The sequence below is a fragment of the Rattus norvegicus genome, chromosome 7 (assembly GCF_036323735.1).
Source record: "Rattus norvegicus strain BN/NHsdMcwi chromosome 7, GRCr8, whole genome shotgun sequence".
NCBI classification, from domain to species: Eukaryota; Metazoa; Chordata; class Mammalia; order Rodentia; family Muridae; genus Rattus; species Rattus norvegicus.
The window spans coordinates 39,079,185-39,106,580 of NC_086025.1; the positions used below are offsets into that span (position 1 = coordinate 39,079,185).

A 27,396-nucleotide genomic window follows, 5' to 3' on the forward strand; every position below is an offset into this window, starting at 1 on the left:
TCCCAAATAATATAAAATACCTTGGTGTGATTTTAACAAAGCAAGTGAAAGATCTGTGTGATAAGAATTTCAAGTCTCTGAAGAAAGAAATTGAAGAAAATCTCAGAAGATGGAAAGATCTCCCATGCTCACGGATTGGAAGGATTAATAGAGCAAAATGGCCATTTTACCAAAGCAATCTACAGATTCAATGCAATCCCCATCAAATTCCATAACAATTTTTCATAGAGTTAGAAAGAACAATTTGCAAATTCATTTGGAATAACAAAAAACTCAGGATAGTTAAAACTATCCTCAACAATAAAAGAACTTCTGGGAGAATCACCATCCCTGACCTAAAGCAGTATTAAAAAGCAATAGTGATAAAAACGGTATGATATTGGTACAGAGACAGACCAGTGGAATAGAATTGAAGATGCAGAAATTAACCCACACAACTATGGTCACTTGATCTTTGACAAAGGAGCCAAAACCATCCAATGGAAAAAATATAGCATTTTCAACAAATGGTGCTGGTTCAACTGGAGGTCAGCATGTAGAAGAATGCAAATCGATCCCTTCTTATCGCCCTGTACAAAGCTTAAGTCCAAGTGGATCAAAGGCCTCCACATCAAACCAGATACACTCAAACTCAGAGAAGAATAAATTGGGAATATTCTCAAACACATGAGCACTGTGAAAAACTTCTTGAACAATACACCAATGGCTTATGCTCTAAGATCCAGAATCAACAAATGGGACCTCATAAAACTGCAAAGCTTCTGACACTGTTGTTAGGACTAAACAGCAACCAACAGATTAGGAAAAGATCTTTACCAACCCTACATCCCATAGAGGGCTAATATCCAAAATGTACAAAGAACTCAAAAAGTTAGATTTCAGAGAGCCAAATAACCCTATTAAAAATGGGCTACAGAGTTAAACAAAGAATTCTCAACTGAGGCATACTGAATGGCTGCAAAGCACCTAAAGAAATGTTCAACATCCTTTGTCATAAGGGAAATGCAAATCAAAACAACCCTGAGATTCCACCTCACATCACTCAGAATGGCTAAGATCAAAAACTCAGATGAAAGCAGATGCTGGGGAGGATGTGGAGAAAGAGGAATACTCCTCCACTGTTGGTGATATTGCAAACTGTTACAACCTCTCTGGAAATCAGTCTGGAGGTTCCTTAGAAAATTGGACATTGCACTACCAGAAGACCCAACTATAACTCTCCTGGGAATATACCCAAAAGGTGCTCCAACATATAACAAAGACTCATGCTCCACTATGTTCATAACAGCCTTATTTATAATAGCTGGAAGCTAGATTGAACCCAGATGCCCTTCAACAGAAGAATGGATACAGAGAATGTGGTACTTCTACACAATGGAGTACTACTCAGCTATCAAAACAAAGACTTCGTGAAATTCATAGGCAAATGGATGGAACTAGAAAATATCATCCTGAGTGAGGTAACCCAATCACAGAAAAACACACATGGTATGCACTCATTGATAAGTGGCTATTAGTCCAAAAACTCAAGATGCAATGCATGGACCACATGAAACTCAAGAAGGATGACTTCTATTTGGATGCTTCGCTCCTTAAAAAGAAGAATCCATAAGAAGGGATAGGGAGGCAAAGTTTAGAGCAGAGACCGAAGGAACAACCATTCAGAGTCTGCCCCACATGTGACCCATATATATATACAGCCACCAAAACTATGTAATCTGGATGAAGCTAAGATGTTCACGCTGACAGGAAGAGAATACAGATCTCTCCTGAGAGACACAGCAAGAACATGTCAAATACAGAGGCGCATGCTAGCAGCAAACCACTGACCTGAGAATGGGACCCCTGTTGGAGGAATTCGAGAAAGGACTGAAAGATCTGAAGGGGCTTGAGAGCCCATATAAACAACAATGCCAACCAACCAGAGCTTCCAGGGACTAAACCACTACCTAAAGGCTATACATGGACTGATCCATGGTTCCAACTGCATATGTAGCAAAGAATGGCCTTCCTGGCCACCAATGGAAGGACAAGCCCTTGGTCCTTCCAAGGTTGAACCCCCAGTGTAGGGGATTATTGGGCGTGGGTAAGGAGGGTTGGATGGGAAGGGGAGCATCCATATAGAAGGAGAGGGGGAAGTGTTAGGGGGCTGATGGACAGAAAAAAAAATAAGAGAATAAATAATAAGAGAAAGAGAATAACATTTGAAATATAAATAAGAAATACCCAATTTAAAAAATGGAAAAAAAACAAACAAATAAATAAATAAAAGTAAAGTAATGAATTTCACAGGTAAATAGATGAAACTGTAAAAAAATGATCCTGAGGTATCCTATATCAAGGAAGCCCAATATTCTATATGTTTGCTTACCTGACAATATTAGCTGTTACTGAATGGGAGCCAAACTACAATGCATAGAGCCACAGAGGCTAGGTCTAGAAGAAGGGAATGGCGTGAGTAGATGTGTATCTCCTTAGGATAAGGAAAGAGAATATGTAGTTATAAATGGATTGTGGTGTTGGGGTGGAACAAGAGCATTCAGTGGGGAATAGGAGGGGCCATGAACAAGGAAGGGAATATTGGGAGGGACAATCAATATTCTGAGTAATTGGTAGGCTAGTAAAGAAACCTGTAACATTAGAAGCTTCCTAAAATATAAACACATAACCAGATGATCTAAATACATTTGCCAAATAATGGAATAGACAGAGACCTAACTGTTCATCTCTGGTTACTAAATGAACATACAAGTATCTGGAATGGACTACATCAAATTGATGTGTTGGCCAAAGTGAACCCACGGGAACACCTGAACAAATCAGGCTACTCCTAAAACTTAGGTTGCTCTCCAGAAACTGACTGCACGGCCTCATGGCTGAAGCCAACACAACTTTCTGAAGATGGGGAAGGCAAGTTGATTCTTATGGAGAGACTTCATCTCTACATTCTAGTTTCATTGCTACAGGAAGATAGTTTGGTCCTACCAAAAGAGAAATGTAAACTCCAACCAGACACAACTTTTGATCTACACAGTGCTGTTCTGCCTGCAAGGTGGTAGCAAACAACCGATACCTGGTTTGACTTAAGGCCCATAAAAGATGGAACCCATGCCTTAAACTTCTTATGACACCAGGAATCTGAAGCCATATTGTCCAGGAACAAGAAACAAACAAACAAACAACAACAACAACAAAAATAACCCCAAAAACAACCAAACCAAAAATACCCCCCAAAAACAGGAAAACAAATACTAATGTTATTGTAAAAGAACATGGCAATAAAACAACTCCTAATGTCATTCCATTCTACTCATAGACCCGTTATTTGCTTAATATTGGAGAATTTTCTCCTGTAGAGATGGGAGTGAATATAGATTCCTACAGCAAGAAAATGTGCAGAGAATAAGCGTTCTGTGAACAATCATCAGCTCTAAATGGGATGCCACCATAAAATCTTTCTCTGTGTGGGTCCAAGAAGTCATGCAGAAGATGATCCAGAAAGAGAGTTAGAGACAGAGGGGGTGTAGGACACCAAGGAAATAAGGTCAACATGATTGATCTCCATATGAAACTATCTTTATCCAAAAAGAAAAAAGACGATCTCTCTCTCTCTCTCTCTCTCTCTCTCTCTCTCTCTCTCTCTCTCTCTCTCTCTCTCTCTCTCTCTCTGGGGGTCTATGGATATGGGTGTGGGTATATGCCTAGAGACACCAGATGAAAACCCCTGGTGCTGTTGGTGTTTGCTTCAGATCCATCTTGTTTGAGGTAGGGTCTATTGTTTGTTTGTTTTTGTTTTTCTTGAACATAAAGCTGACTCCTAACATTTTTTTCTTGGCATTGCCCCTTAGCTCCCTATAAGGTCATTCCAAGATTAGTACACCTGTGTTATCCATCTGGCTTTCATATGTTGAACTCAGATTCCCAGACTTTCATGTAAAACAAGTTGCCCATTGATATGACTTCCTATATTCGGGAAGATTTTTACAGGATAATGACATAATCAGAATGGTATGATTATAATATCTAACGGACGTTGAGGTGAATGATTCTGGTTAGCACAATGCAAGTTGGTATTACAGGAGTCTAGGGGAGTTAATAGTTCATTGAGAAGCACTCACGGACTTCAGTGGTACCAAGAACACTTATTAAATTGTAGTAGATTAGCATCAGAAAGTGGTTCCTCCAAGGCAGCATTTAATCGTCTTATTGTACGAAAACAATGTTTGTGACATCTCAAGTATAGGATGTAGATAGTATAGGTTGGAATCCCAGGGAAAATGCAATGATTTGGATAAGACATAATGGTGGAAATTATGTCTAAATCAATAAAAGTTTATGTTTAGCCTATAAGATCACAGAGAATATACCAGAGGTAAGACTGACTGCCTCATCTCTAGAAGTGATAAAGAGCATTGTCAGAAAAGTCATTAAAAACAAGAACCCAGAATGAAACTGAATAATATCCAGCAAGTTGCGTGATCAGTGAGGTGTGGGTGAATTCTGAAAACAAATTCATATTTTTTACATTATATAAAGCAGTACAATGTGATTGATGTGACACAAGGCTGCTATATAAATTGTGTCATTAATACAATAATGCAGTGAAAGAACTGTTTGCTTATTTATAGTGGTGGTGACTTAGATCTGGAAACCACATGAGCTTATGGTACAAAATTTACCATAATATTTCTTAGAAAAGACATGTAAGGGTTTATGTTATCTCAAATTTCATTTAAGACTTAAGTGTATTCTAATAATAAGAGGTGTCTAAGTATGAAGTCACCTAATTTTTTCCTCCGGTAGCCATTCCAGCAAAGTAGTGTGCATTTAGACTCTGTAGTCATCATGGGAGGTTATATGTCACTATTTTGTGTCCTGGCTGCCTGCTCAGACCTAGAATATAGCACTTAGTAGTAATGTTCAGTTCTATAAAGGGTGTTAGAAAATTGAGGCTAAATAGGATGATTGAACATTATTGTGTTCTCTCAGGTGAGCTTAAAGCTGAGAGTGAACAGTGTGAAAAGCTTTATATTATGTATTTCAAAATACTCTAAGAAACTTAAATCAAATGCATCTATCCTGATGCAGGCAAATCCTCTTTTATAAACCATTCATATACTTCTAATTTTTTCTTTTACTTTTAAAAGATGTTTCAACCAGATATCCTTTGATACAAATTTAATACACCCCCATTTTTGCTTTAAGTTAAAATAAATTTGTTATCCTACTTCTATATGTTGAAGTTTTTTCTTTTTACATAAAATGAGCATGAATGAGGAAAAATATGAGATTTCTCACTGAAAATATGCAGTTATGGTATTTTACGTAAGAATAATAGAATTTTGAAAGCCATTAGCAGATCTTTGAAACTTCTCAATGCACATTTGACAAAATCACACATCAGAATGTGCTTCACATGTAACATTCACCCCTCAGGTATCTCCCTGAAAATTCACTTCTATACAGTATATCTATTGTACTCAATAGAAAAACCACCTTTGTAGTATATTTACCTCATACTTAACTTCCCAAATCCTCATATTATATGCCCTAATCATTCAAGAGAAAAGCAGAGTTGTCCTTCATACCTTTATGATACACATCGACTGTCAAATCACAAAGCAAAGTATACTTCTTTCCCTTTTTCAAACCCATCTTCAGAAGAAAACTTTCCTACCTTATTCTTTATTTTCTATGATGGATCCAAATCTCCTTCTGCAATTCTGACTGTACATTCTCTCATCTTTACTGATGGTCTGCTACCAGGGATTTACATTCATCTCAGAAACTAATCTCTATACTGCTCTCTTACTCCATCTCTTACTGCTTATTCGACCTGTGACTTTTTTCTTAATATTACATCTGTTTACTCCTTTTAGCAATCCCTTCCTTTTGATTCAGCCTCTCTGCACCTGAAGTTAGTTTTGCTTTGCTAAAGTTATTATAACATTGAGACACTTCTGAAATTATACTGGATTATTCTTTCTGCATGGATTTATTATAAAAACTAAATATAAGTGAACAGTACTAGAATTTTGTGTATTTCTTCACCATAAAATGTAGAGCACACAACACCTTCTCCCTAGTGTGCATCTGTGTTTCACAGGATGTCGTCTTCATCTTTGTCCTCTTTGTCCTTTTTCTGCTTTTCCTCTTATTCCTTCTATCTCCCAGCAACAGGTGATCCAGTCTCTAGAAATAAAATAAAGATACAACACAATACTCTTAATTACAAGTATGCTTTATATACTATATATGCCTAGATCATTTGTTTTCCAAATTTGAAACATGTTTAATCAATGCTGGCCATGATGATGGACAAGTTGCAGCCATGTTATGCGTGCTTCATTGATTGATTCCTTGCTGGCCACACAGAAGGCCTGTGTTCAATTTCTGGTCCATGCAGAGCCTTAGAACATCTCATCTTGCCTGACAAGAGATATGAAGTTTCAGACAGGCAAGATAATACTTACTTTAACATGTTTTCAAATAAGTCATGAGCCACATAATTACATACATGGATGACCTACTAAGTATTGATATGGTAGCATTTGCAGAAGATAGTATTGGAATGTAAATCAATTTTTATATATTAATAATAATTTGACTCGTGAGAATTGGGGTCAAGAGAAGTCTTTATTTCTTCCTGTCTTATGGAGATATAGATACAGCAAAGGGCTATCATTTTCCTGCAAAGCTGAGAATTGTAACCAGATATGGTGTGACTAAGTCAGATGAACAAGGAGGACACCTTGAGTATAGACTTCTAATCTCCAGAACATGAAAAATTAAATTTCTATTAGTTACTTTGTTCAGTCAATGATACCTTGCTGCCTAAGAAACTGATAATGCCTTCCTGTGAATTTAATTGGCAATTCTGTCATTATTAAAATAATATAAACCTAGCCAATGAATAGTGTATTCTTTAATTTATATTACATGAATTAAATATATAAAATTTGTATTGATTTAAAATCTTCACATTACCGTCTTCCTGGTCTCTTAAAAATGAAAATATATTTAAGTTGTATTTTACTTAGCTACAACACAATATGTAATATGTAATATGTAATGTACTAACATTATAATCTGCATAAAAGTTCTTTACTGAGTGGATATAAACTTCATGTATATTCCATAACTTGCTTTTTTCTAACACAAATAGGGATTAATTAATGTAGTCAAACTATCTTTCTTTATTTCCCCTCTTATCTATCATCTTAATCTTCTTGGAACTGTCCTAGTCCTTTAAATTTATACTCTTTAAAAGTGCTAGTTCACAATAATGTGCTGGTATGTTTATCAAAATCTTTAAAGTCACCTGAAGTCTTATATGCTATGTTGACGCTGCCTTGTTCTGATGATTGAGCTCTACAGAAGCAAAACCTCATCTTCCCTGAGCTTTTTCAAGGGAATGTGTACTCTATAGATAAGAAGACACTCCTTCTTTAAAAGGGGAACAAGAATACCCTTGGCAGGGAAGAGAGAGGCAAAGATTAAAACAGAGACTGAAGGAACACCCATTCAGAGTCTGCCCCACATGTGGCCCATGCATATACAGCCATCCAATTAGACAAGATGGATGAAGCAAAGAAGTGCAGACCGACAGGAGCCGGATGTAGATCGCTCCTGAGAGACACAGCCAGAATACAGCAAATACAGAGGCGAATACCAGCAGCAAACCACTGAACTGAGAATAGGACCCCCGTTGAAGGAATCAGAGAAAGAACTGGAAGAGATTGAAGGGGCTCGAGACCCCATATGTACAACAATGCCAAGCAACCAGAGCTTCCAGGGACTAAGCCACTACCTAAAGACTATACATGGACTGACCCTGGACTCTGACCCCATAGGTAGCAATGAATATCCTAGTAAGAGCACCAGTGGAAGGGGAAGCCCTGGGTCCTGCTAAGACTGAACCCCCAGTGAACTAGACTATGGGGGGAGGGCGGCAATGGGGGGAGGATGGGGAGGGGAACACCGATAAGAAAGGGGAGGGGGAAGGGGGATGTTTGCCCGGAAACTGGGAAAGGGAATAACACTCGAAATGTATATAAGAAATACTCAAGTTAATAATAAAAAAAAATTAAAGAAAAATAAAAAAAAGAAGACACCACTTCGTTGCTGTGCATCACACAATAGGTGGTATGGGTTGAAAGGAGAGAGCAAAGAGAGAAATGTTAAGGAATTCTTCAGCACACTTAAAAAGTAGCGAAGAAGAGAAATAGTTAAACTATCCTTTAAGTTTCAAATCAGAAACATTTTATAAAATAGTACGATGTTTCAAACACAGTGATTTTTATTTTCTAGCCATCAATAGTACTTCTTCCCCTATTGCCCATCCTTTTCTCTTTCTCCAGTGTCAAATCATCCTGTGTACTGTTAGCACATCCTGCACAGACTCATTCTATTGTGCTAGGGGTTAAATGATCTCCACAAGGTAGACAGCAAATGAGCCCAAGAGATGGAAATAGATCTGTGAGAACATTGATGAGCTGTTTAATGCTTTCCTGAAATAATACACACAGAAAACATTTGCCTACTACCATTGGTTATAGAACAAGAGAGCGTGGACCTAAGTGAGACGGAATATAGTTCATTTTGATTCAACAAAGCGGAGGTGATTCACTTGGTTACCTTAACAGGAATTAATTCTATTAGCTTGGTTCCTAGAATTTCTATAGTGATTTAAACTTGTCGCACATTTGTGAATTCCATTTCACGGTACTAGTTCTCCTTTCAAAGACATTATATATCATTTGGAAAATCTATTTAGGTATTCATAAGCCTTAACTATTTTTTTCCAGTATGTTTCACTGAACAATTGATTATTTCTAATAATCTCTGCAATTAGAAATAAAATATTTTTATTATCTTAGCTTCTTTACTGAGATATAATTTAATTAGATGGGTCTTATGGAGATATTGAATAAATTATACTAAAATAATTGTACCTATTTTTCAAGTAAGCTTTTTATTCATTGATTAGATTACATGGTTTTAATTGGATGAGGGGACTAATTATTTTGTTTACTCTTTCCTCTACACAAATATAAGAAGGTGATTAGTTTGGCTTTTAGGTATATTAGAAGGCTTTGGCTGTCTTCTGTTTATTCTAACAGAACTTTATATTTGGAGAATTTATATTATAGCTGTAGCTACCTACTAACTTATGGAGCATCTTTGAATAAAATGCATATGAGATCATAAATGTTGAAGATGGTAACTGATTATCATGAAAATATGATCATATGATTTTAATAAGAGTAAAATTTGTCTTGAAGATTATTTCTACATAAGAGAGCTCCATAGACCAGGTTCAATTATAACATTGAGAACATTAATTATTTTATGTATGGATGTGTTCAGTCATTTCTCACAGACCATTTAGGTGATTCTTGTAAGAGTTGTATAAATTACTTAAGACTGAAGCTGACTTCCTTAAGCTTTTACTACTGTACAGTAATTACTTTTCTGTTTATTGAAGACAGATTTTTCTCACATAATATATCCCATTTCATCTTCTCCCTGTTCCTTCCCACCACCTCTTTCTTCAGGATCCATTCTTTTCAATCTCTAGAAAATAAACACATTTTTAAGGATAATAAAAATTACAACATAATAATAATTAAAAAAAACCTAGCAAATAGAAAACTGAAAAAACCAACAGAAATAATCTAAAGGGCACCAGAAACAGAGATGCGCTTATGCATACATGCAGTAATCCCATAAAATCACTCTACTGGAAGCCACAATACATAGGCACGAGATCTGGTACAGAACCATGCAAGCCCTGTGAATGCTGCTTCAGTCTCTTTGAGTGCACATGTGCTTTGGCTATGGAAATTTAGCTGGCCTTGTTTTCATGGTACTTTTCATTTCCTTCAGCTCTTATGTTCTTTTCTCCTCTCCTGCAGCATTCCCTGATCCCTAGGAGGGGAGATTATAAAAAGACATCCACTCTACTGCTAAGTGTTCCATGATTTTCATTCTCTGCATCAAGTCTGGCTGAGCATTTGTTCCTATCCATTGTAGGCCATCTTATGATGGCTGAGCAAGACACTGATCTATGAGTACAGCAGAATCTCATGAGATGTTCTTTTATTGATACCTGTTTTTAAAGATAATTATTTGTTTTAACATAGGTCTTTAACCTATGCTACCTAGTCTCAGATTCTTGGCTTCTAAGCGGTTTCAAGTATAGGTTTCATGTACTGTGTGGCTCTTAAGTCAAATCAGATATATTATTTGGTTACTCCCTCAAGTTTATGCTACATTTCACTAGCATATCTTATAGAAATGGCTTGTTTTTAAATCTAAGGGTTAATGGCTGTTCTCTTTTATTCCTCTTTGTACAGGTTCCTTCCTGCACAAAAGAGGCTATAATGTGGGAGTGAAGGCTCTAGGTAGGCAGCAGCCCAACTTCTCTATGTTCTATGAGTTATGTAGGCAATATCTTCAGCAATAGGGGATAGGCATCAGTTTGTGGAGAGAAGAAACCTGTTGTTTTGGTAACAACCTGGAGGTTTGGGGTTCCCATGTCAGTTAGATCACCTCATATATACTTTTTTTAAAAAAAGATTTATTTATTGTATGTATGTGAGTACACTGTCACACTGCCTTCAGACAGACCAGAAGAAGGCATCAGATCCCATAACAGATGGTTGTGAGCCACCATGTTGTTGCTGGGAATTGAACTCAGGACGTCTGGAAGAGCAGTCAATGCTCTTAACCACTGAACCATCTCTCCAGTCCATCTCGTATATACTTATATTTTACTGCTGTCTTAGTTTTCTATACTACTCCTCAAATTATCCTTGATATTCTTCCCCCCCTCTACTCCCACTCTCTCTCTTTCTCTTCCTATTCAAGGCCTCACTCTGTGTTTATATCTATCTATTCTGTTTCTCTTCCCAATGAGAGCTATGCAATACCACAACTCCCATAACGTATACCAACCATATATCTATCTATATCTGTATATCTATCTATCTATCTATCTATCTATCTATCTATCTATCTATCTATCTATCTATCTATCATCTATCTATAGGTTATAATTGACTTACAGCAAACTCCACATATAAGGAAACACATGCGATATTTTTCTTTCTAGGTCTGGGATAGCTCACTCAGGGTCACTTTTTTTTCTAGTTCCATTCATTTGCCTGTGAATTTCATGTTTCATTTTTCTTAAATGCTGAGCAATAATCTGTTCTGTAAATGTAGCACATTTTCTTTATATATTTTTCTGTTGAGGGGCATCCAGTTTGCTTTCTTTCTTTCTTTTTTTTTGTTTTTTTTTTGTTTTTGTTTTTGACTATTAATAGAGCAGCAAGGAACATAGTTGAGCAAATCTCAGTATGGTAGGATAAAGTTTCCTTTGCGTATATGCCCAAGAGTGGTATATATCTTGTGGTATACAGATTCCCATCTTCCTGAGGAACCTCCAAACTGATCTCTACAGCTGTGCAAGTATTCACTGCTACTAGCAATGACTGAGTGGTCCCCTGACTCCGCATCCTTACCACCATGAGCTGTCACTTGTTTTATTATTGTTAGTCATTCTGATGGGGGAGATGGGGATGAAATCTCAAGGTAGGTTTGATTTATATTTTCCTAATGGCTAAGGATGTTAAACATTTCTTTAAGTGCTTCTCAGCTGCTCGGGTTTATTCTTTGTCAATTTTCAGCATAGCTCTATGTCTCGATATTTGAGCTGGGTATCTAGTTTTAGATATGTAGGAGTTTTTTTGTTTGTTTTTTGGTTTTTTGGGGGGTCTTTTTTTGGTTCTTTATATACCTTGTATATTAGCCCTTGCTTAGTCATAGCAGAATCCTATCTTAAAGGATTTAGTCACAATCCCTCAGAGGGTTACTTTATCTCATTTATTATAGCTATTGTAAAAAGATTATTTGGACTACTCTATTGCTAATTATCAATTATTGCAACTATTAACTACTATTTTAACTTTACTAAAACATGAAGGTAGACAAAAAGCAACATATTGGTAAATTATCAAAACATAAAAACTGAAGATATTCTAATAGCAAAACAAAATAGACCCTTTATATCCTTTAAACAGAACCAGTATGCCTGGCCCAACACTGCCCCAGGCTTTTATGTTCTAAGACTGCAATGATGAGGTGTTTTGCATCTACGACTTTTGCATCAAGACAGAGAGGGGTCCTACATGATTTATGTTCATCAACTCAGAAATGATTTTTGATGATGTCTAATTATTACAACGAAAATTCAACTGCTACATTTTACTCCTGTGGCTCTCCATGCACTGCAACAAATAGAAAATATGATATAACCTGCTGTTTACATTGTTATAATAGTACCTATATGGTGTCATTTTGTCATGCAGTACTGCTTACTTTTACAAGAATGAAATGTTATTCCATTTGTAGCATGGAATTGACCAAGTAAGGTTAAGTAACTTTCCCAAGACCACCCACTTTTAAAGAGTGGCAGAATAAGAATTTGAAGGAGGTTTGTTTGAGCACACCCTTTCTGCCTCATCAACACTATAAACGTGAGAAAGCTAAAGTGACCAAGCAGGGGCACTGACAGGAGAATGTGCGACCCAGGTACTGGCAAGCACTTCTTGTACTTTCCAGATTTAGGGTATAGCAAGAAGCCTGCTTCTAAATTAAAACACTTGCCACTTCTCTCAGCCAGTGTCTTTAAATCACTCAGGTGTTAGTAGTCTGTTTAACTTGATGACAAATTTCAGAGAGAAAGAAAACAAAGACGTTGAGTAGGAGGAAAGGAGGAGGTTACAAAATAAAGTAGTCTGAGCTATATAGTGTTCATTGCCAGAAAATAAATGCAAGATACAATGCTGAAGAAGCTCGTGCATAGGAGCAAATCCTTGCTCAAGTGCAATTCTCCAGAAAGTCACACAGCATGTATCCTAACACAGGATTGTAGTAGTCCAAAAACAGTAGCCACAAAGCTTTCATTCAACTTCCAGCTTTGTTCTGTAACCCCAAGTGTACGGGAAATAGAAGGAGGATCTCAAGTTTAAGCCCGCCCTGTGTGCAATTTTCGGACACCATGTCAAAGTAAAAGCAGTAGAGTACCTCAATAAGAAATTCAATCTCTGGTACTTAAGAGACTACTGAGAACCGAGGTCCGAGTGGGCAAGAGGTAAATGGTTGTTCAGGGAAAAACCTGCCTTTTTGTATCTTTCCTTTTCCTCTGCAGAGACTAAAGATCAAATTATTTCAATCACTGATATTGATTTTTGAAGTTTTATAAGGAGAAGTATTTATATTCTTTTTTTCTCCATTGGCTATAAAAAAATAATAACTTCAACCTCATACCAACTCTCTTTTTCCACACCCATTCCCTATCCCATGTATTTTGTTATAAGACCTTGATCCCAAATCCAATGATGTCCCGCCTTTTCCTCTTTCTATTCATTTCCCCAGAAAAGATTTACTTCTGTATTTTCCATTTACTATTCTTGTACAGTATATTAGAGAAACAGATGAAATTACATATTATACATTTAACCTTTAGATACTGGCAGAATTTAATCTACTGGGAACTTAAAGATTTTTACTGAAAAATTGATAAACAATGTAGTCAGTTTTAATTTGTTTGACAATTGAGTTGATTGGGAAATAAAAAAGAATACTGCAAGCAAAGATTTATATATCTATATCTTTATCTCTCTATATAGATATATATATATATATACAAATATATATATATATATATAAATTTCCTTATAAGAGAAAATTGAGTTCCCAGGTGATGAGGAGTAAGCTGAATGCATTGAGTTGGAATCAGACCTGTGCTCAGTAATGTCAATGGGCTATTAGTTCCATACTTTTCAAAGCTTTACAAACATAGATCATACAGTATATTATTTTATTTTTGAAAGACAAGGCAAGTTATTCATTGCTGCTTGGTGATAGAGTGGCAGTTTTTCTAAATATTATGTTAGTACCCCACCCAAAGAACTTTTGATAGGAGGAATAGAGCTTACAGTTAAAAATAAGGAGAATCATTAAGAAAGACCAGATTTATACTTTCATACACAAATTTAACATTAAGAAATATTAAATAAATATCTTAATATGAATGTATCTCAGAACATACATACAAACAAGTAAACAAACAAAAACCCTCTTTCTTTCTCCAGAAGTGTAGCTTATAATTGTACTGATAAATAGAGACCAGATCTTCCCTTCACATTTACCAAGGGTGACTAAAAAAAAAAAAAAGAAAAAAGAAAAACTCAATAAAACAGATAGCAATCTAGCCTCAAAGAATTATTGTGCACATCAAATGAGATAATGATTAAAAAACTTAGCACACTTTCTTAACAGTACTAGGTTCATATCAAACAAAAGTACAAAGAAAACAGACGTCTCATCATCCCCTAAGGGCTCTGGGATTTGATTGAGGCAGGAAACAGTGTCTTTCTCTGCACGTCTCTATTCACCAGCATTTTCTGCTATTTTGCCATTCTTGCATTAATGGTCTATTTATTAGAATTATCACCGTCACTGTGAGGCAGTTACAGCCCAAGCAAGCAATCAAGCTTTTTATAACAACAAACAAATGCCTAAAATCCTTTTTGACTTTAAGTTTATCAAAGCAAACTTTTCCTTCCTGCTGTCAGAGATCTCTCTAAAGTCAAAGAAAATCTGGTCTGCGTTACTCACGCTAGCCCCTAGAGATCTTTATAAACATCCAGTGTTCATAAATCTATACTTCGAAATATTCATATAGGAAACATCTGCATATTTGCCATATGGGTGAGGTTTTATGTATTTATATATGTATATATATGTGTGTGTATATATATGTATGTATATATATATATATATATATGTGTGTGTGTGTGTGTGTGTGTGTGTGTGTATATGTATGTTTGTTTGTTTGCCACAAAATGGGAGTTGAAAATACTTTCTTTTGTAAGAGTAGAAATAACGTGTCACATTATTGTAAACCAAAGGAACAGATGAAAAGCAATATACATTTATCGGTGCATTTATATTATCCATGCCTCCTTTATGTACGTTTATGTGAAAAAACTTAAAGAGAAATTGTGCACCTCTGACTCTTGCTCCTGGGATTCTTTTTCTTCTACTGCGTGACCTGTGTGTTTCTCATATGGAATGCAGTGGGGATGGATCTGGAAGAGGGGGAGAAGCTTGGAGAAAGGAAAGAAGGAAAAATGAGGTCAGGATATATTGTATGAGAAAAAAACTCTAGTTACAATAAAAAACATAAACATTAAGATACAGAAAAAATTGGGGAGACCCACACAGAGATGAAAATATATTCATTAAGCCAGAGGCGTTTGGGCAAACTCTGCCCACAGAATCTAGTAAGCAGGGTTCATCGGGATTCACAAAGACTGACACAAGAACCAGGGAGCTTGCTAGGTCTGACCCAGTTCTTCTGCATATTTATTATGGGTATTAGCTTAGTGTTTCTGTGGGTGTCCTAACAGTGGGAGTTGGGGTATGTCTGAACCTTTCACTTGCCATTTGAGAGCCTTTTCCTCCTACTGGCTTGCTAGCTCCTCTCCGATATGAGGGTACGTGGCCAGTCTTGCTGCATTTTGTTACGATATATTCAGTTAATATCCCTGGGAAGCCTGTTCTTTTCTGAAGAGGAGAGTGGCTGGATCTAGGGGAGGTGAGAAGATGAGGAGGGCTGGAAAAATAGGGGATTTGTCTGGGAGGACTGGAGAAAGGGGAAACAGTGTGTAAGAGAAGAATAAAATTAAGTAAATAAAATACTTTAGATGAAATAATTAAGAACAAGATGTCTACTTTCCCATGAGGACTGGATTCTGGATGCTGAATCATGGTCCTCATGCCCCTGCCTCATTTGCTTCTCAGTAGTATTTTTCCTTCACTTGTTACTCATGTTGGGCCTTGGTGTTTTCCATGAGCTTGAATGCCATGCCTTTTCTTTTTTCTCAAACATTTGTTAAAGTATTTGCTCTGTATTACTAGCATTTTAAATGAAGTTATAATAAGATTATAAACAACTTGGTGATGTAAGAACTGTGTCATGTGATAAAATTTGCCATTGATTCTAATTAGCACTGTACATTTACTTAGGCTACCATATGTTCTTTCATGGTTACTAGGACAGAACTACACAGTCAAAACATTTATTAGTTAGTAATGTAAGGTTTTGGAACAAGTACAGTCATTTAGGAGAGATTTTTGAGTAAGAAAAGTATCGCAAACATGTTTCCTATTTTGAACTCAGTGAATGTCTGGATGTTAAACCATGATGAGTATGGTCAAGGAATTCTAAATATAGAAGTAAATTTTTCTATTGTGGCTATTGTCTATAGACACTCTGGAAATTATTAATGGATTAAAGAATATGTTTTTAATTAAATCATCCAGTAGTTTCTTATGAAATATTTTCCAACATGCAAGATACAGAATGATAGAATATCCATATCCTTATTAATATGTACCTACTATTAATATTTTCTACCTTTAGTATATAATTTCTATGTTATTTCCCTTTACTTGTTGTACTTAAATTACCATATTATTTTGTATGTATGTATGTATATATATTTTTTTTCAAACAGTGAACTGAAATGAATGTTTACTCATTCAGGAGGTTTCTTCCATGCATATTGTTACAGTGACAAGAAAAGTAAGGTAGACATATTTTGATAAAGTTAGCCTTTAATTATTCAAAGAAGTATGCATGTGCTTAAGTACCTCCTTTTGATTCTAAGTTTTATGGGCTATTTAGAAAATTCAGACATTGGGAAATAAAGGTGGAGTGTAAATGTAATAGATAATACTGCATATATGTTTATATATATATATATATGTATATACTCTAAATCAAACTACGTTCTCTTGCCTAATTGTTATTAATACAGTATTCATAGACTTATTTCCAAAAATAATTAATTTACAATGTTAACTGACAAGGCACAAATAAAAGACTAGGAAATAATAAAACTATGTTTAATGTAACCAAAAAAAAGAGAGATATACACATTTAGTGTCACCTGTGTAGCCTATAAGATCAAATCTCTCCTTTTTACAAAGTGTGGAGGAACAATTTGACACTGAGTTTCATTAGTCCTGTCTTCTAGAAACTTGGTTTTGATACTTTTATGTTCTGTATTATCACATCTCGACTTAAACTCCCCAGAAAATACGTTAGCTGTTGAAATCATGAGGATGTGCCATCTCGAACCCTTTCATACCTCCTCTTTTTTTTTTAAAGATTGATTTATTATATGTAGGTACACTGTAGCTGTCTTCAGAAAGATCAGAAGATCCCATTACAGATGGTTGTGAGCCACCATGTGGTGGCTGGGGGTTGAACTCATGACCTCTGGAAGAGCAATCAATGCTCTTAACCACTGAGCCATCTCTCCAGCCTGACCCCTCCTTCTCTTTCTTTTGTAGCATTTTATTTACTTAGACTTGATATGTAGGAGTGCCTTTTCATGTGTATGTATGTGTACTATGCATGTGCCTGGTGCCCATGGAGGCCAGAAAAGGATATAAAAATCTCCTGGACCTGGAGTTATAGATAGGTTTTAGCCACCATGTAGATGCTGAGAACTACTCGGGATCTCTACAAATGCTATTAATCGCTGAGTCACATCTCCAGTCCCATCAATAAAATACTCTTAAATTTAGAAAATGAATAAATGGTCACCAGCAAATAATCAGGTAACAAAACTGTGACTATGGGTTCTCCCTGACAACTTCCTCAGTTAAGGTCCACGATTTGCCTAAGAATGATACCCTAGACTTAAGTGGTGTGTGAGTGAGTGTCTTACTGTGCAGAAGTACAGCGTGCTGGGGTCTCCCATTACCAGGCTTGCAGGCCTGGTTTAAAGCACATTAGGGAATCGCGGGGTAGGTAAACTCTATGTTAATCTGTTGAGTTCATCTCTGTGGACATCTATTACTAGGGTGTGAGGACTGGAAACTTGCTGGGGAAGTCTGGGAAGTGTTACTGGGGAAGTAGCTGAGGAAGTCTGAAGACTGCTGCTTACCCACTGTCCTTGCTTCAGGCCAGGTGGCTGGGACATTCCATTACCTGGGCTTGAAGGCTGGAGCCTCTTAGTAATTAACTGGTCTGGGCTTGCCTCAGCTTGCCCAGGTTTTAGGACTAGTCTCCTTAACTGCCGATTTGAAGTCTGTCATGGAATCAGCCTAGTCTTCTCACTTCCTTACTGCAATAAAAGCAAACTCTCCTAAGCTTTACTTACAACTTCAATATTTGTCTTTTTATCAAGTATACAATTATTTATGTAAAAACTTAAATTTTATTTAAAATAAAATCTGAATATATACCTATTTCTATTATAAGAAATATTGAATCCAGATGTAATCACATAACAGAGCAAAATACTAATCCTGATAGAATAATTTTACTGACCGTATATTAATGGTCCATTAGGCTTGACTTGAGGCACTTAGTGTTTTGGATAGATTTCTTCTAGAGTTTCATATGCAAATAAAATAGATTTATAAAATATTACAATAATTTCATAACTCTCATTTTAGAAAGTCATAAAGTAGATCTCAATGCTAAATTTATAAATAAACATGCTCTTGAATATTCTGTTTATAATTTCTCAGATGCTTTCATTTCTAAATTTTGCTAAAATTGCAGGTGATAGTCTTACTGTGAGGAACTGCATTGATGCCCAGGCAATTAGGTTGAAATATTAAAATGAAAACATTTTTACTTGCAATGATATATGGCCTGGCATTTTAGAACAGGCCTCATTGTTATCTGTTAAAATGAAACCCTCTGCTACAGGGTGGCACAACTTCCAGAGGTATAATGCATTCTATAGTCATATAAAACATAGATGAAAATAAACTTCATGCTGTCTTTCAAATTTAAAAGAAAAATGTTAGAAGAAACATCCATGCAAATGCTTTGTATACACTTAGAGACAGAGTGAGAAGGAGAGAGAGAGAGAGAGAGGCAAAGAGACAGAGCGACAGAGAGACAGGGGGGGTGGCAGAGAGAGAACAAAAATATAAAAGCAGGGAAAAGAAGAAAAACAAAATAAAAACAGAAAAACAAAAAATCTCTATTAAGAAATATACTCAAAGTACAATGTCTTTGAGCAAGGGTACCAATTTGTTGCTAATAGCTACAATATGTAGAAAATAATTTGCTCCCTTTGTTAATAACAACTTTAAAAATCCAAACAAAGTTATAGTGTAAACAGGAAAGCATTTATCCTACTGGGAAGTGAAGGTCAGCAAACATCTCAAGGCTTGCAAAAAAGGGCTTCTAAAAAATAAATGAGTTTGTGATAAATGTTCCTTATCTTTAAAAGTACTTACAAGACTCCTTCAGATAGAAAGCCCAGCTTAACATTATCTATTTTGTTCAGCAACACTTTGAGATGGTCTGGGTGTCAGACTTCTCACAGTTAGTGAGCCCTTGAGTGTAGATGAGTTAATGAGGGCCCAGCACTGTGACTTGCTAGAATGTGAAGTACTGAAAAATGGAATGATAAACACTTCCCCATTGCCTCACCAAGTCCATCCCTGCAGCATCCAGCAAATACATCAGAGCATTGCCACATCCTGCCAGGCCCTCGGGATGGAACTGACCCACTGAAAGTGAAAATGATAAAAGGACAGACAGACAGTCACACAAAACATCTCCAGCAGAGTAGACTGTGCTCCCTGATGACTGCTTCAGAGCCTGGAAGCCCAGCATATTTATTATAAAGTTGAATGTGGGCATACATGTAGGATTATGATATATAGTTATACAAAAATGTAGGTGTAGCTAATGTCTTTTAGAGCAGTCTCCACAGGAAGTAACTATGGTGGAGATTTTCTAAATACACTGCCAACATTCACATTCAGGTAGGAATAAATATTTTGCAGTCTCAGGTGGATCTTCATGGCTGGAGGTAGGGGTGTCATTTTCTCACAGATCTGAGGCATTGGTCCTTGACAAATCAAACACCTTCACTCTGATCTTACCTTGCTCTCCAAACCCCATGGTTTTGAATAAATTTGCTTTTCTTTCCATGTCCCTTCTTAGACTGTGAACATTTAAAATCTGAGAACATAGCTACATGTTGTATAGGTCAGTTTCTAGTGCCCAATAGAATATTGCAGATAAGGGAATATGGTGCAATGATACGGACAGGCATTACTTGGGATTATGCATGAAAATAAATACAAGTCTTGAATGAATTTCATATGCCTTTGATCAAAAACGGTCATATTCTGTTGTACTTTATAATCTTACAAGTTAACATTGGCTTGAATGTCTGTGGAAGTATGAAAGAAGTTAACAAAGAATGCCACTGTCCCATTTTTCACATAACCGCCAAACACACGTTCAACAGGATGTTGTTAAAATTTCAGTGTATTTTAATGTAGTCCATCCAGTTTACGTTAGAATTCAGCACTTTTCTGCACTGACGAAGTTAAAATTTCTACTTTATCCTAGACATAAGAAGTAAGACCGCCTGCCTCTTGCATATATGTTTATGTCTAAAGTTTCAACACGTGGCCTACAGGGACCTGAAGGAGCATTGTAGGGACATTTTTCTAGGACTTTGATGCTATGGTTTCAATCTATGGCATTGCTATGGCCTTGTCTGATAGTTTCATACAGTATAACTTTATTTATACTTAGGTCATGCAAGGCACGTTACATGGGTGTTTATACAAATTCAGAGGAGTATGGAAAGGGGCATAGATTGCTACACAATTATTTATTATTTTGCATCTAAAGTGCATAACAATGTTTTTCAGTGACAGGATGTTGATGACATGCGTGCTAGCTCACTAGTTTCATGTCAACTTGCCACAAGCTAGAGTCATTTGAGAAGAGGGAACCTCAATTGAGAAAATATCTCTACAAGATTAGGCTACAGAAAGTCTACAATACATTTTTTCCAGGAGGGTATAGAAATGTGCTATTTTATTACAAAGAGTCTCACAAAATGAAAGGAAGCTATGCTAATAACCTCTACCTACAAAATTGAGAAAAGATGGGCAATATATGTTTTTTTTTTCATTTTTCTCCTTGCCCAGGATGGGTAGGAAGGTATAAACAGAACCAATCTAAAAATGGCTGACATTACCCTAGCCTGCAAAGAGGTGCCAGGAAACCCAGTCATCCTGTCTAAAAAGCTTAATAGGGTCATCTTAGCAGAGCTCCTGGGCAGGCATTTGGTAGTTCAGGATTTTGTCTTCTGGTTGTTTTCTTTCTACTTGAACTCTAGCTGGTTCGAAATGCAAGCTGGTTCAACCACTCTGGAAATCAATCTGGAGGCTACTCAAAAAAAATCGGACAAGGTACTACCTGAGGACCCAGCTATACCTCTCCTGGGCATACACGCAAAAGATGCCCCAACATATAACAAGCACACGTGCTCCACTATGTTCATAATGGAGCCTTATTTATAATAGCCAGAAGCTAGAAACAACCCAGCTGTCCTTCAACAGAGGAATGAATAAAGAAAATGTGCCATATTTACACACGGAAGTACTACTCAGCTACCAAAAACAATGACTTCATGGAATTCATAGACATATAGACAGAACTAGAATATATCATCCTGATTGAGGTAAACTGATCACAAAAACTCACACATGGTATGCGTTCACTGATAAGTGGATGTTAGCCCAAAAGTTTGTAATACCTAAGATATAACTGACAGAACACATGAAGCTCAAGAAGAAGGAAGACCAATCTGTGAATGCATCAGTCCTTCTTAGAAGGAAGAACAAAACACTCATGGGAGGAGATACAGGGACAATGAATAGAACAGAGACAGAAGGAAAGGCCATCCAGAGACTGCTACCCCTGGGGATCCATCCCATATGTAGCCACCAATGCAGACATTATTGTTGATGCCAAGAAGTGCTTGCTGACAGGAACCTGATATGGATGTCTCCTGAGAGGCTCTGCCAGAGCCTGACAAATACAGATTAAGATGCTTGCAGCCCACCATCAGACTGAGCATGGGGACCCCAATGGAGGAGTTAGAGAAAGGACTGAAGGAGCTGAAGGGGTTTGCATCCCCATAGGAAGAACAACAAATCAATAAACCAGACCCCTCAGAGCTCCCAGAGACTAAACCACCAACCAAAGAGTACACATGGGGAAACCCATGGCTGCAGCTGCGTATGTAGCAGTGCATGGCATTGTCTGCATTCAATAGGAGGAGAAGCCCTTGGTCCTATGAAGGCTCTTTTCCCCATGCAGGGGAATGCCAGGGTGTTGAGATGGGAGTGGATGGGTAGGAGGGGGAGCATTCTGATAGAATAAGTGGGAAAGGGAATGGGAGAGGGGGGAATTGGAAAAGCAGTAACATTTGAAATGTAAATGCATAAGCTGTCCAATGAAAAAAATAGACATTTGAAAAAAAAAAGTAGCGATTAACGAGCAGGGGTTATGGGAGGAGTTAATTATGGGTTGGCTGAAACCTGGCCTGGATCACCTGAGTTCTACAAGCAAGCTGAGCAAGCCATGAACAGCAACCCAGTAAGCAGAACTCCTAAATGGCATCTGTAGCAGATCCTTCCCCGTTCCCGTGCTGCTTGAATTCCTGCCCTGACCTTTCTTAATGATGGGCTGTACTATGAAAGCCCTTTCAACTCCGACTTGATTTTGGTCACAGCGTTCCGTCACAGCGACAGTAAACTGAACTAACACAATGTGCGTATAAGAAATATGGAATCACTCCATATTTTTTAGATAAAATGAGCAGTTCAGAATTGTCCAAAACATAAGATAATCACTAGTGGTCTTTTTTAATTTTTATTTATGAATGTCTCCTCAGGTTTGGTTAGCTCCATGTAACCGGTTTCATTAAACGATTTTAAACTTTTGCATAAAACTTTAAGGGATGGTGGAATTCACTGATTATTTTTAACATCAACTTAGTTTTTATTTTTCTTGATTTTGGTTTTAATAAGATGTATCTTTTTTTTTTACGCTGTCTCTAATTCTAGTTGGAAGGATCATCAACCTTTCTCACTAATACATGAAGACATAAAATTTGTGTATATTAATGAGGTAGCATATGATTTTTAAAATAATTTTGCTGCTTCTTTGAATTGATGTATTTTTAAATATTTTTGTGATTATTATTTTAATAGTTTCCTAAGTCCAATCAATGTTGGGGGGGGTGGATAAGGAAGTACAGGCCTGGGTTAATGAAAACTATACATGGAAATTCAGCCATTTGTAAACTAATAAAAATATATAACACAGCATAATAAAGGGAGTTTGATAGTAAGAGGCATGTATGAGTGGAAAATACTATATTCAAAAGAAATTGGTGATTTAAAGAAAATGTTAATGCTAGTATATACAGAATAGTTCTTGATGAAATATTGATAAGTCAGGACTCAGATGTACCCAAACCAACATGGATTATTGACATTTTTCTTGTTTGCACATTGTAGCTAGATGATAAAAGACATTCTTCTAGAGATTCTGCCCACTTTGGTTCATGAATTTTCAAAATAACAATAATTTCATGACCATATCTTAATGGGCAGTAGAAGACGAGTGTCTGCTACGATTTTCTTTTTTTTTTTTTTTTACGATTTTCTTTTTAAGCGTAAACCAAATCTTTTTCTTCAGAGACAGCTCTTCTTGATGACTTGCAGAGCAGTGTGAAGACGCTGTAAAATCCTAACTAAGAAAAAAAAGGAAAGAGTGAAAAAACAAAACAAACAAACAAACAAAAAAATGTGAATGCACAGGAAGCAAATGCCATTTCACACTGGGTGCTTTGTAAATGTGAGCCCAACTCACACAAATATATTAGGCAGCAGGAGAGACGGAGCTGAGCCAGAAGGGGAGAAAACATGTCCAAATAAAGGAAGTTTGCTCAGTAAATTGAAATTCAAGCCTAAAATTGAAAAGTTTGAGTCAGGTTTGAGTCTACTGCAAAGGGCATATGAGATCCTTTACTTATTTAGTTAGTTTTAATCTCACAAGGCAAAGTTTATTAGATACATTATAGTAACTTTTTTTTTGCATACTTCTAGTTTCTTCATCTTGATTTTCTGACATAGTGATTATTTCTCAGGAAAACAGGAATAAAACATGTTCTTTTTTTTTCAAATTATATATCTGTATATATATATTTATATTTATATAAAAAGACCAATAATAGCAGTGTGTTATGCATCAACAGCAGCAACAGCTTTTCCAGGTTCTGCAGTCATCTGAACAAAACTGTAGAGACATCCAGCACACTCCATTAAAAAAAAAAGTAAAAAAACAAAACCCGAGAAAACAGCACAGTTCTGTTACTCTTGTGGTACCTGGCACCATTTTTTTAAAATTAGCTTCTCAATCATCATCTGAAAAGAAAACATTCTGAGCAACATCATTAAAAACAGCTCTGATAAAGCACGGTCACTACTACGTATCATAAAGCAGGTACAAGCTATTTTACATCCACAGAGGTATGATACAGTACTGTCCTACAGCTATAATACTAGAGGATACAATTTAAAAGGCATTATTTGAGACTTGATTCTACTTTTCCAGCAGAGGGCCCAAAGGATGGTGTGACACAGCTTTGTAAAGAAACATACTCTAGACAGGATTTCCTTTCACTAGTGGCACACTTCTAAGGATTCATTCTCTCCATGAATGTCAGCTAAAACCGTTATTAAAAAAATGAAATATCCCTACAACAAAACCGTATAACCACCGGATTCACATGAAGATGACCTAGTGGAGACAAGCTGGACCTCACCTTACCAACAAGCTATCAAATCTGTTATGTTAAAACAGTGAGACCTCCAAGGAAGGAGATGCCAAGTAGTGCTTCAAAGCTTTGGACCACAATCAAACACAGCATCCTTTTCAACAGAAGCAGAAGCTCATCTGAATATGCTCATGACATCAACATTTAATCATCTCCTCACTCATCCAGGAAGAGGGGGAGATCAGTTACTACTGTACTTTATTGTGTTCAACCAAATCACCATGTTACAAAAATAGCAAGCTGCCATAATAAAAAATAAGGCTCCTCTATCCAGCACCAGATAGCATCATTTTACTTTCAAGTCTAGAAATTGCACACTTGTATATAAACCAATCGAAGATGAGGATTGAGAGTTCATCTTGGTGGATTTTTCCTTTGATGAATATGAAGTGTCCTTCCTTATCTTTTTTGATGACTTTTAGTTGGAAATTGATTTTATTTGATATTAGAATGGCTACTCCAGCTTGCTTCTTCTGACCATTTGCTTGGAAAGTTGTTTTCCAGCCTTTCACTCTGAGGTAGTGTCTGTCTTTGTCTCTGAGGTGTGTTTCCTGTAGGCAGCAGAATGCAGGGTCCTCATTGCGTATCCAGTTTGTTAATCTATGTCTTTTTATTGGGGAGTTGAGGCCATTGATGTTGAGAGATATTAAGGAATAGTGATTAATGCTTCCTGTTATATTCATATTTGGATGTGAGGTTATGTTTGTGTGCTTTCATTCTCTTTGTTTTGTTGCCAAGACGATTAGTTTCTTGCTTCTTCTAGGGTATAGCTTGCCTCCTTATGTTGGGCTTTACCATTTATTATCCTTTGTAGTGCTGGATTTGTAGAAAGATATTGTGTAAATTTGGTTTTGTCATGGAATATCTTGGTTTCTCCATCTATGTTAATTGAGAGTTTTGCAGGATACAGTAACCTGGGCTGGCATTTGTGTTCTCTTAGGGTCTGTATGACATCTGTCCAGGATCTTCTGGCCTTCATAGTTTCTGGCGAGAAGTCTGGTGTGATTCTGATAGGTCTCCCTTTATATGTTACTTGACCTTTTTCCCTTACTGCTTTTAATATTCTTTCTTTATTTTCTGCGTTTGGTGTTTTGACAATTATGTGACGGGAGGTGTTTCTTTTCTGGTCCAATCTATTTGGAGTTATGTAGGCTTCTTGTATGCCTATGGGTATCTCTTTTTTTAGGTTAGGGAAGTTTTCTTCTATGATTTTGTTGAAGATATTTACTGGTCCTTTGAGCTGGGAGTCTTCACTCTCTTCTATACCTATTATCCTTAGGTTTGATCTTCTCATTGAGTCCTGGGTTTCCTGTATGTTTTGGACCAGTAGCTTTTTCTGCTTTACATTATCTTTGACAGTTGAGTCAATGATTTCTATGGAATCTTCTGCTCCTGAGATTCTCTCTTCCATCTCTTGTATTCTGTTGGTGAAGCTTGTATCTACAGCTCCTTGTTTCTTCTTTTGGTTTTCTATATCCAGGGTTGTTTCCATGTGTTCTTTCTTGATTGCTTCTATTTCCATTTTTAATTCCTTCAACTGTTTGATTGTGTTTTCCTGGAATTCTTTCAGGGATTTTTGCGATTCCTCTCTGTAGGCTTCTACTTGTTCTCTAAGGGAGTTCTTTATGTCTTTCTTGAAGTCCTCCAGCATCCTGATCAAATATGATTTTGAAACTAGATCTTGCTTTTCTGGTGTGTTTGGATATTCCGTGTTTGCTTTGGTGGGAGAATTGGGCTCCGATGATGCCATGTAGTCTTGGTTTCTGTTGCTTGTATTCCTGTGCTTGCCTCTCACCATCAGATTATCTCTAGTGTTACTTTGTTCTGCTATTTCTGACCGTGGCTAGACTTTCCTATAAGCCTGTGTGTCAGGAGTGCTGTAGACCTGTTTTCCTGTTTTCTTTCAGCCAGTTATGGGGACAGAGTGTTCTGCTTTCGGGCGTGTAGTTTTTCCTCTCTACAGGTCTTCAGCTGTTCCTGTGGGCCTGTGTCTTGAGTTCACCAGGCAGGTTTCTTGCAGGGGAAAAGTTGGTCCTACCTGTGGTTCCAAGGCTCAAGTTTGCTCGTGGGGTACTGCCTAAGTCCTCTCCGCGGCGGCAGCAACTGGGAAGATCTGCGCCGCTCTTTCCGGGAGCCTCCGTGCACTAGGGTTCCAGATGATGTTTGGTGTTTTCCTCTGGCGTCTGGATGTGCACAGAGTGCAGTCTCTTCTGGTTTCCCAGGCGTGTCTGCCTCTCTGAAGGTTTAGCTCTCCCTCCCACGGGATTTGGGTGCAGAGAACTGTTTATCTGGTCTGTTTCCTTCAGGTTCCGGCGGTGTCTCAGCACATGTTCTTTTTTTACAGTATTATGGAAGGGTACACATACACAATGTAAATTCTGTGCAGTTCTGCATCTTTGGCCATATAGAATCTGATAATCAACGTGTCAAAAGAAAACCATTTTAATAATATATTGTATAAAAGTCGTTTTGTTGCGATCAAAATGTTTTACATTAAAAGTATAATTTCATCATATGCTCTGTCAGTGCCAGACATATTGAGTAGAAAAGAATTTTGAAATCTTAAAATTAAATGTATAAAGGGGAAAAGTTAAGAAATTACTTGCAAGAAGGCTGAAGACCTGCCTTG

The 27,396-nt window shown here is 36.9% G+C and overlaps 1 protein-coding gene and 1 long non-coding RNA gene across 14 annotated transcripts in view; one reads left to right on the forward strand and one right to left on the reverse strand.

The window, feature by feature from the left end:
* Mgat4c (MGAT4 family, member C) overlaps positions 1-27,396 on the forward strand; it is a 764,987-nt gene that overhangs the window by 483,068 nt on the left and 254,523 nt on the right. The gene's annotated exons all lie outside the window — the stretch shown is intronic.
* Positions 5,965-25,549, reverse strand: LOC134479677 (uncharacterized). Its single transcript, XR_010053270.1, has 2 exons — positions 15,081-25,549; positions 5,965-6,192 (listed from the first exon to the last, which is right to left on the reverse strand). It is a non-coding gene; the product is annotated as an uncharacterized LOC134479677 (long non-coding RNA).